At 56.6% G+C, this 10,222-nt stretch overlaps 1 long non-coding RNA gene across 2 annotated transcripts; it reads left to right on the top strand.

Moving 5' to 3' along the window:
* Positions 1-1,101: 1,101 nt before the first annotated feature.
* Positions 1,102-10,188, top strand: LOC142070106 (uncharacterized). Of its 2 annotated transcripts, none has more exons than XR_012666052.1 (3): positions 1,102-2,222; positions 8,092-8,193; positions 8,786-10,188. It is a non-coding gene; the product is annotated as an uncharacterized LOC142070106 (long non-coding RNA). The 2 variants fall into 2 exon arrangements; XR_012666051.1 differs by lacking the exon at positions 1,102-2,222 and adding an exon at positions 2,817-3,267.
* Positions 10,189-10,222: the final 34 nt, after the last annotated feature.

Below are 10,222 nucleotides of genomic sequence, written 5' to 3'. Positions count from 1 at the left end.
CAGAATAGCTCTGCATCTCTCTGCAAGCTCCTAGAATCTGATGCCCTGTTGCAGTAAATTATCCTTGACCAGTGAAAACAATTGTGGTTCCTGGATCCTGCTCTATCTAAAATGGACTCTTCCCTTTGGGCTAGCAGCTCTTCATACACATGCTCTATGGGATATGCATGTGACAGTTTTCAGAGTAGTGTTTGAAGGATATCTAGTGGTTAGAACAGGGGACGAGAAGCCAGGATGCTGGGATTCTGTTCCTGGCTCTGGTATGGGCTTGCCGTGTGACCCTGGACAAGTCACTTCTCTCTGTGTGTCCATCTATAAAATGGTGTGAATGATACGTCCCTACCTGTAGCGCATTAGCGAGTGTTGGTGAAGCGTTTTAAAGTGCCAAGTGTGATCTGTTTATCTATCAATCTAAACTGAGTCTCAACCTTAACTGTAGCAGAGCTGCCTATCATCGTACATACTCCATTCTCTATCTATTGTTACAGCATCCCCTGGCAATGAGTTCCACGGGTTGACTGTGCATTGTGTCAAGAAATATGTCCTTTTGTTAGTTCTAGACCTGCTGCCTATTCATTTCATTGGGTGACCCCTTGTTCTTGCGTTCTGTGAAGAGGCAAGCAATACGCCCTTATCCACTTTCTCCACATCAGTCATGATTGGACAGACCTCTATCCTATTCCCCCCCTCAGTTGTCTCTTTTCCAGGCTGAACAGACCCAGTCTCTTTAATCTCTCCTATGGAAGCTCTTCCATACCCCTAATTATTTGTGTTGCCTTTAATAAGTTGTCCAATGTGTATGTGGCACCCCTGTCCTCTACTAGTTGGAATCAGACTGCTCACCCATGTTTCATAGACCCCGTACTGCTAACCACGCACAGAGACTCTCTTGCCATACTACGGGCAGCCCTGCTGAAGCTGGAGACGACTGGTCATGGTCTGCAGCACAGAGGGGGCGATGAGGTTCCTTAGTAGCCAGGGAATTGTTACAGTGAGATAGGACTCCTGGCCATAAAGAAGAGGGGGCAGGCAGCAGCTGAGAAGAGAGCTCCGTTTCCCGCTGCTTGTGTTGATCCCACTTCCGCAGGGCGCCCTCCCCCCACGCTTCTCCGCTGTGCAGTGATAGATGGGCCTGCAGTCGAAAACCTTGTTAAACGTTTCCACCCAGGGCAGTGCGTCAGTCGCACAGAGGGACTTTTGCAGGCGCATCAGGGGAGAATCGACCCAGCTTCAGAGCTCTGGGGCTGGGCATGGCTTTGGCTAAGTCCTGCCCGCTCTGAACAGTGCGGGGGAGGAAGGGGGGCTGGATTGACTGAAGGCAGCGAGGCCAAGCCAAGGGCTGGGTTTAGCAAGGCCTGTGCTTGCCATTCTTTGCTGCTCCCTCACCCCAGGGAGGAGCCAGCTTCCCTCATCTATTTTCCTCTGTGAAAAATGAAGCCAACAGAATCCGTGCCCTGCAATCAGCATCCTAATGACCAGAGGGTCAATGGTGCAGCCGTCTGGCAGAAGGGGCCGTGTCCACATGAGTGGAGGAGAGGAAATAGAGAAGGATGGAGACAGCCCATTGCTGCAAGGGCTGCCGGAGGGGCCGTGGGCTGTTAATGGAACCAAAGGGACTGATTCTCCACTCTCTGACTCTGGTCAATACAAGGGTCACTCCCAGCAAGCCATGGTGCTCGGGAGAAGAGAATTGGGCCACGGCTGACCCACGGCCCAAGTGCTCAAAGTCCTGACCCGCCGCCCCAGGAAGTCAGCAGAGCTGGTTGGAAAAGGGGATTGGCCAAGAAGCAATGGGAGAATTTAACAGGTCCCACCACCCACGTTTTTTCATGGATGTTTTTTTGAATTTTCAAACAAACAAACAAAAATCCTCCCCACCTTTCAATTTTTCATAAGCAGCTGGAATTTTGGGGGCCCGGCCGGTTAGGAAAATGGAGACGTTCGGGGCTTTTCGTCGAAAAACTGTGGGAAAAATCCAAACAGGAGGAAAAATTCTCCCCAACGGTTTGCGCTTTTGAAACATTGTTTCCGACCGAGCAATAACAACCTGCTCTTGACGTCGGCTAGTGGCTTTGTGCTGATTTCCATGGTCTTTGGACTGCCCCAAGCCAGCGCCGATTCATTGCTGCTTACTTCGAAAGAACCAAGACGACACAGCTCTTGAGGGGCACCGGAGAGAGTCTGAGCACCCCCAAATTAGGGGTTTCTAGGCTCCAATCCTGGTAGGTACCGAGTGGGATGGTGCCAGGTCATTAACACCTCCCTTATTTGGTGCCAGCATTTTTGGATCTGTTACAATCACCGTAGTCAGGACCTGAGTTTGACTTCTCATCTATTTTAACACTGGATGAGGCCTCTGGATTCAATTAGGGCCAGCAGAATAGACAGCAGAGGGTCTGAACTAACCCACTAAGGCAGGGGTGGGCAAACTTTTTGGCCCAAGGGCCACATTGGGGTGTAAAACTGTTTGGAGGGCCATGTAGGTGTAAGCAGTGTCAGGATGAGCTCCACCCTGACATCTGGTGGTGAGGTGTGGCAAGTTGTGGAAAAGAACTTCAGGGGCTGACCTCATTTGCATAGGCACACCCACCCTGCCTAGAATGAGCCCATAGCTGCCCAAATGGTCACTTTGGCTGCTGTGGGATCCCCAGTGTCTCTGTTATTGGGGCAGGAAGAATAAATTGTTATTACCCTGATTATGGGAACTGTGCTTGGAACTATACTTGGCCTTTTGTTATGATGGAGGGACTCACCATCAACTAAGTAGCACTCACTAGGCAAGGGTCATGGGTTTCAAAACTGTGAATTGAGAAAGGTTGTGGACAAGTATTAATATTTGGTGGTATGGGCCTCTTGGTGAGGGCTTTATGTGCTAATTGCACTTCCTCCTCTCTCCCCTGCGGAATATCAGAGCTAATTTTGATTCCATTAGAAATCTAATTATAGGCTGCTGAGCTCATTTTGGGCTAATAGTGTGCCAGCACAATTGCCTAAGAGCTGAAATCACTGAGTGTTGTGTTAAGTAGTGGGAGAGCCTGAAGATATATTGTGGAGCAGTTTGTGGGAGGGCTGGAGTTCCTTGTGGACAGGCTGGTGGAGCAGTTCATAGGACAGCAGGAGCGGCTGGTGGGATGCGGAGCAGTTTGTGGATCGGCTGGATGGCGGGAGCTGCGCGTGGGCTGCGGAGCTGAGCGAAGCAGTTCGTGGGGCGGCGGGCGGAGCGAAGCGAAGGCCTATGGAGCTGTGGGGCGGTCAGCTTCAAATGATGTAAGGTGCCTCTTATCTCCACCCCCATCCCCACCCAGGTTGGGAGGTAAAGCTCTGTAGATAAACTTTTGAACTCTGGGGCTGCCCTGACCAGGGACAGAGACTTTTGGGTCATTGGACTTTTGGGACTTTGGGTGATTTGGGGTTGCTGGACTCAAGAACCAAAGGGAAAGGGCATGCCCCAATTTGCTTGGGGTGGGTTTTTTGCTCATGGGTTGTGTTATGAATCCTGTTGGTGGTGTTTCCCCAACATAATGCCACATTGTTTCTCTCTGTTATTAAAAGGCTTTTTGCTACTCAGACTAGGTGCTTGCGAGAGGGGAAGTACTGCCTCTTGGAGGCGCCCAGCGGGGGTGGTATATATTTGTCCCAGGTCACTGGGTGGGGGCTCGAGCCGGTTTTGCATTGTGTTATTGGAATGGATCCCCTAGATATTGAACCCGGCCCTTGTTGCTGCCAACTCTGACGGGCAGAAGGGTTACATAGGGAAGGCTGTGCCTCCCCAAACAGCCTGGCCCCTGCCTCCTATCCGCCCCTTCCCACCCCCCTCAAAACCCCCCGCCCATCCAACCCCACCCCCTTCTCCTTGTCCCCTGACCACCCCCTCCCAGGACCCCTGCCCCTAACCACCCCCCGGGACTCCACCCCCTATCTAAGCCCCCCCGCTCCCCATCCCCTGACTGCCCTCCCTCCCAGAACCTCTGCCCTACCCAACTGCCCCCTGATCCCCGTTCCCTGACTGCCCCTTCCCGGGACCCCCTGCCCCTAACCACCTCCCCAGGGCCCCACCCCCTATCCAACCGCTCCCTGCACTCTAACTGTCCCCCAGGACCCCCTGCCCCTTATCCAACCCCCCGGCCCCGGCCCCCTTGCCATGCCGCTCAGAGCAGCGTGTCCGGGAGCTGCGCCAGAGCCAGACACGCTGCCGCGCTGCCCTGCAGGAGCGCACAGCCCCGCCGCCCAGAGCACTGCCCACGCGGCGGCGTGGCTGCGGGGGAGCGGCTGGGGGCGAGCCTCCCAGGCCAGGAGCTCAGGGGCCGGGCAGGACGGTCCCGCGGGCCGTCGTTTGCCCACCTCTGCACTAAGGAGCCAAGTCAATGGGAGAAGCTGTTGCTCCTCCAGGAGGGAAATAGAGCCTCAAGGGAGAGCCACGTACCCGGATCAGCCAGACCGGTGGACAGGGGGCGAGGTGCCGGGGAAGCTGTTGTGTTAATGATGTAGGATTCTGTGCTCCCTGGGCTCTCGAGGCTGAGCCCTGACCATGCAAAGGGATTGGGCCTTGCTCTCCCTGTGTGTGTGCGTGTATCTGTGTGTGACTATCTGTGTGGGTGTGATTATGTCTGTGGGGGGGTGTTTGAAGATGGTTGTATTTGTGTTTGTATGAGTGTATCTGTGGGAGCGTGTTTGTGCGTGTGTGTGACTGTAGCTATGTGTGTGTGAGGGTGTTTGTGTCTGGGGATGTCTTTGAGTCTGGATGTGTTTGTGTCTTTGAGTCTGGGGTCCTGGAGCAGATGCATGCAGGCACGCGGGGGCCTGTCCTGCGATGTGGGGCTGGGTGTCACAGGCAGCCCCACGCTAACCCCACATGGAGCCCCGCAGTGTAGACCCTGGCTTGGGGCAGTAGCTGCTCAGCTCCAGGGCTGGCCTTGAGGTCCCCACCTCCAAAGGCCTCTTCTTTCCATACTGCACCAGGGCCCGAGCTGCCCAGGGCAGCCCCCTTCCCTCTGGGCTGAGCCGAGCCGTGGCCGGGTCCATGTGGCCGGGGGGGGGGGGGGGGGAGACCGAGGGAGGAGGGGGGATGCACCCCTTGGCATTCAGCAGCAGGGCCTGGAGGATGCACGGCTGGAGGGTGCCCACCCTCCAGGCGCCACCCTGCAGCCCAGCTTTTGTCTCCCGCACCTGGGAAGATAAGCCCTAACCTTGGGTGCCCAATGGGGAAACCTACCAGGGCTGGGACCTGCTGGGGGTGCGCTGGGCTGATGGCTCCCCATGCGGCTTAGCCTCCCCTGGGCCCAGCCAGGCCTCTGGCCGTAACTCCCAGGCTGCGTTCGGTCTCCATAGAGAACCCATTAAGATCCCGATCAGAGATACGGGGCGTCAGCTGCCCCGGCCATGGGGGCTGTAATTAGGTTTCAATCCTGGGAGCCGTGTGGAGCTGGAGATGGGAGGGGACAGCTCTCTTGCTTTGGGGACAAGTGGAGGCATGGAGAACGGATCCTTCCTCCCAGATCCCACCCCTCTTCCCCTACGGGGTGCCCCTCAGCGCCAGGGCTGGGATGCAGGGAAGATAGCGAGGCTGCTGGACCCTGCCAGACCTGGCGGTTCTCTCGGTCTCCCTTGCTGTCAGCCTGCGAGGCCGGGAGTCACCCCACAGGTTCTCCCAGGGGAGACTGGGGGCCATGCATCCTGCTAGTCCCAGCCCCTTCCCCACCCCAGCCAAAACCCTTCCGCCCATGGTCCTGGCCGCCCGGAGCACTGATATCTCGTGGGGGGGAGGAGGGCTGGGGAAGGGTAAGAGGGGGGCCAGACCATGGCAGGAGGGGCACAGAGTGGGCATGGGAGCAGGGGGGCAGTGACCCCAAACGCGGGGGACCAGGCCCGACACTGGCTGAAGAAGCCGAGGGGCCGCATTCAGGTGCTGTTAGCAAGTGGGGCTGGGGATGGGGGGACCCGTCAGGAGGTGGGGGACAGAAGGCAGATCAGCTCAGCCCCCCCGCCCCGTGCCCCCAGCAGTCTCCTTTCTGAGGGGCCTTTGAAGATGCAGCTGCTAACAAGCTGTTTGTACGAGCGACAGGTGGCGGGGGGAGCGGGGGAGGCTGGCGGAATAAAGAGGGGGCTGAGAAACACCTTTTCGTCCAGCTGTTTGATCTAAGGACAGCGCTGAATTCATTAGGATCGCTGCCAGCAAGGCCCTCGGCGCTGGGCAGGGAGGAACCTGGTCCTGAAGAGCTGGGGAGGAGGTAGGACAGGAACAGACACACGGATGAACACAGCGAGACACGCCACACAGTACATACAGTGTACATGCCACAACACGCGAAGACACATGATACACTCCTACACATGCAGACGCAGATGTACACACTGAGACATGAGTAGACATACAGGTACAGACACGCTGCAGTGTGTCGGGGTGCGTGTCCATACATGGGTTGTGGTTGTGCTGGGAAGGGCCTGCCGTTGGATGGCCATGCATGCCGGCTTGCGCCACGTGTCTGCCTTAGGGATCTGCAAACATACCCAGAAAGCGTGGCGTTTTTCAGGGCCCTTTCTGCTTCCAGCCAGGAACCAAAATACCCTGAGAAGCCCCAAGCTTGTTTGATTCCTCCCTTGCCCCCCGCCCCGCCCCCAACTTCTCCATAAAATGTCTCGACCAGAAAACGCCTATGAAAAAACCAGAAACCTAAATATTGGACACCCAAAGACAACCCCTCCAGAATTCACATCCCCCCCCTTGTATCCCTGGGGGTGGAGTGCGCTTGCTTACACTGCTCTCTCTGCAGTTTGCTTTCATGGGGGTGTGCTTCTGTGCGTGCGTGCGTGTGTATACATGAAGCAAAGGCTCATACCTCTGCCCATCTGTGTAAACACTGCATGTGCATTTGGTCCCTGCAGTATGCATGTGTGTAATGTGTGTGCTTGTCTATGCACATGTGCGGCTGTATGTTTTACAGTAGATCAAGAATCAAGGGCCCCCCCTCCCATATACTGGTGTCAAAAAAACTCCCGCACATCCGTTTGTACGCACACGCAGCCAGGCAGACCCAGGCTCCCTGTTTCAGTTCAGTGCTATGTACTTCTGTAGCATGGCAGGGAAGAGACGTGGGATGATTTAGCTGGGGTTGGTCCTGCTTTGAGCAGGGGGTTGGACTGGATGACCTCCTGAGGACTCTTCCAACCCTAATCTATGATTCGATGTGTGGCCAAAGTTAAACCCAGCCCTGCCTAGCAAGGGGCTTCCCAGAGCCCACAGGCTGCCAGACCACATGTCTGGTGTCATTGCTCTTGGGCCAGATCCTGAGGGCCTGATTCTTCTCTCACTGCCGCTGGTGCAAGCAGGGGTAACTACTGAAGTCAATGGACCGATCCTGACCTTAGCGAGCTCAAAACCAGGCTCTTGCTCATTGTTCTGTCCCATCACCCAGTGGCCTCCCTGGGAGCAAGACTCTCGGGGCAGCAGTTTCTGGCAGCACCTGGAGCTGCACCATCAGGAGGTCACAGCACCCCCTCCAGGTTAGGGGGAGAGCGCCCGCCCCCACACATGCTGAGCTCCATCTGGCCACATCCCAGTGAAGCAGCCGGGTTGGAGTCCTGGGTTACACGCATTAACAGCCCTTCCCCCATGCACTCCGGGCTGCGTTGCCATCTCACTTGATATATTATCCAAGCTGGGCCATAGCCTGGACTCAACCACTGGCTCCCCTGGGACCTGCAATGGATTTTTCAACAGCTTGGAATCGGAGCGGTGTTCTCCTCTTTCCTCCCAGGGAACGGTGTGTGCATTGCCTTAGGCCTTTGATTTCCCTCCTTCCATCCCTGCTGCCTGTGACCCTCACTGCCGTTTCCCCATCCCCCTGGGTGAAGGGGTGTATGGACCCAGGGCAAGGCCTGGAGCCGCACTGGGCCAGGGAGGCCCTGCCCCTCAGCAGCTGCAGGGCATGGTGTAAGCAGAGGGGCAGTTTAAAAGGGCACTGCTAGGCTGGTGAGAGCGTGCATGGGCTGCACTGGGCCATCAGGCTGATGCCTGGAGCCACCGGCAGAGTGACTGCCGCCTTGCTTAGGCCACTCTGGGAGCAGGGATCCAGGTTTCCCTTCTCTTTGCAGCCGAGAACCCCCCCAGAGGCCCCGAAGAACGAGAGGTTGTCCTGGCAGACGACACAGATACTGAGATTGGGACCACACCCCAAACGGAGGAGCCAGAGCCCGGTAGGCCATGACCCAGCAGGGAGCATAATTTGGGGTGGACCAATGAGTGGTCCAGCCACTGCAACACCCCTTAAAGGCCCTGGGTTGGGACCGGTGGAGTGGGAAGCCTGGGGCCCTCCCCTCTGTCGTGCCAGAACCCTCAAAGAGGGAACACAAAGGATAGACTGAGGCCTGCTATATACAGCCTGGCAAGGCCCCCTCTGGACAGGCAGACTGGAAAGACCTGTGAGGCCACTGCCTGACCACTAGGCCAGCTGGCTAGCGGGCTGAGCCACTGCATCAGAGCTCCCAGAATCAGCGCCCCCCCCCCCCAGTTTTTCCTTGTGTTACAGTAGCACAGAGAGGCCCTGGCTGAGATCAGGGCCTCGATTGTGGGAGAGCCCCTGCCTCTAAGAGCTCATAGCCTAAATAGATCAGATTTATTAGCCCCATTTTACAGCCTGGACAGCTGAGTCCCCATCACGGCTGAGGGCCGGGCTGCCCAGAAGGGGTTAGCAGTTTGCAGCCATGCCTGCGTGGGGGAGGCATGTGAATTGGTTTCCTTTAGCCCCACTGGTGTTGTGATCTCTGCATTTCCTCCTTGTTACTCCAGGGCTGACGCTGAGCCTGCATCCTCCCAGTGCCCCGGGCTCTTTAACATGCTGCTCTGGTCCAGCCGGAAAGTTTCAGCAACCTGCTAATCACAGCCTGCTCCTGGAGAGGAAATCCTGGGGGGCCTGGAGCGTCTGGATCCCCTTCACCTGAGCTCGGAGGTGCTCCCCTGCCCCCTCAGCTGGGGTCCTGAGGACTGGCCAGGCAGGGGAGCCTGGACAAAGAGGAGCAGGTGCTTGGGTGGAATGTTTCTGGGGCCCGCATCCTTTCTGCTGGTGGGGGAAGCAGCAGCAGAGGACAGAAGCACTGCTCCAGCTGACAGCCCAGGCTCAAGGAAGATCTGGCTGCTCCAGGGCAAGGCGGGTCAGGGGCACAGGACAGATCAATCCGGCCTGGAAATGCAGGGCACTGCCACAGCGGCTGGCAGCCACCAGGGCAAGGAGCGCCCGTGTGATTTCACACCCAAGTCTCCAGCCCATGTTAGCTACACACATGGCCCAGGCACACACTTGTACATGCTACACATATGCCTCGCTCTCACCGCACGTACAGCAGGCAGGCATACCTTCTACAAATGCACACCGCACATAGCCATGGCACGCGCACGCTGGACGCACACATCCCTACACCACACACACACACATACACACACTGTGGCTTGGCAGGCTATGGGCCTGCTGCTTGGGAACTGAATTCTTTTCATGTATATTTCTCCTCGTGTCTCTCAGCTCTTAGGTGGGTGTGGGGGGACGGACGGATGGATGGATGGATAGATCGATGACAGGTTGAATCTTCTTCCCCTTACTGCATCCTATCTATACAGAATGATGCAACCTTCTGTCATCCCATAAGAGACCTGCAGTGACAGGTACCAGGCTTAATGACACTTCCCCCTCCCAAGCTCGTTCCATTTTAACTCCTTCCTACGTCGACCAGTGCCCAGATTAAACTGCATCGCGGGAAGCAGGGTCTGGGGATACCCCTGCCCCCCAACATTCCCAGCAAGGGGGGAGATTACAGACTCATTGCAGCTTTGGTGGACCCACAGCCTCATCTTTTTGCATGAAAGAAAGTTTCCTTTCCAATAGAGCTTATTTGGGGGGGCGGGTTTTTGTTGGAGTTGTGCTGCCCCCTAGTGGCAAAGTTAGATTCTTCCTTTTCGAGGCTGAGCTTGTAAAGATGGGCCCTGGCAGGCACAGAGGTTGCTGGCTTCATGACAGATGCCGACGCGAGTTACTGATTCCTGGTACCCGGTCCCTGAGCTGGGAGCTCAGTGGCACCGAAAGCTGAACCCAACGTGGTGATGTGATAACAACTGGGGTCTAGAATCAAACGGCTTATTCCATTGCGCCCCGTCTGCGTGGGCATCACCACCTCCGGGGAGGAGGCCAGCTGCTGCACCACAGTAACAAGGGTGGCGGGTGGGAGGGGCTGGAAT

Source organism: Caretta caretta, chromosome 25 (genome assembly GCF_965140235.1).
Source record: "Caretta caretta isolate rCarCar2 chromosome 25, rCarCar1.hap1, whole genome shotgun sequence".
Classification (NCBI taxonomy): domain Eukaryota; kingdom Metazoa; phylum Chordata; order Testudines; family Cheloniidae; genus Caretta; species Caretta caretta.
Note: the sequence above shows the minus strand (reverse complement) of the source record. Positions and strands in the feature narration are given on the sequence as shown.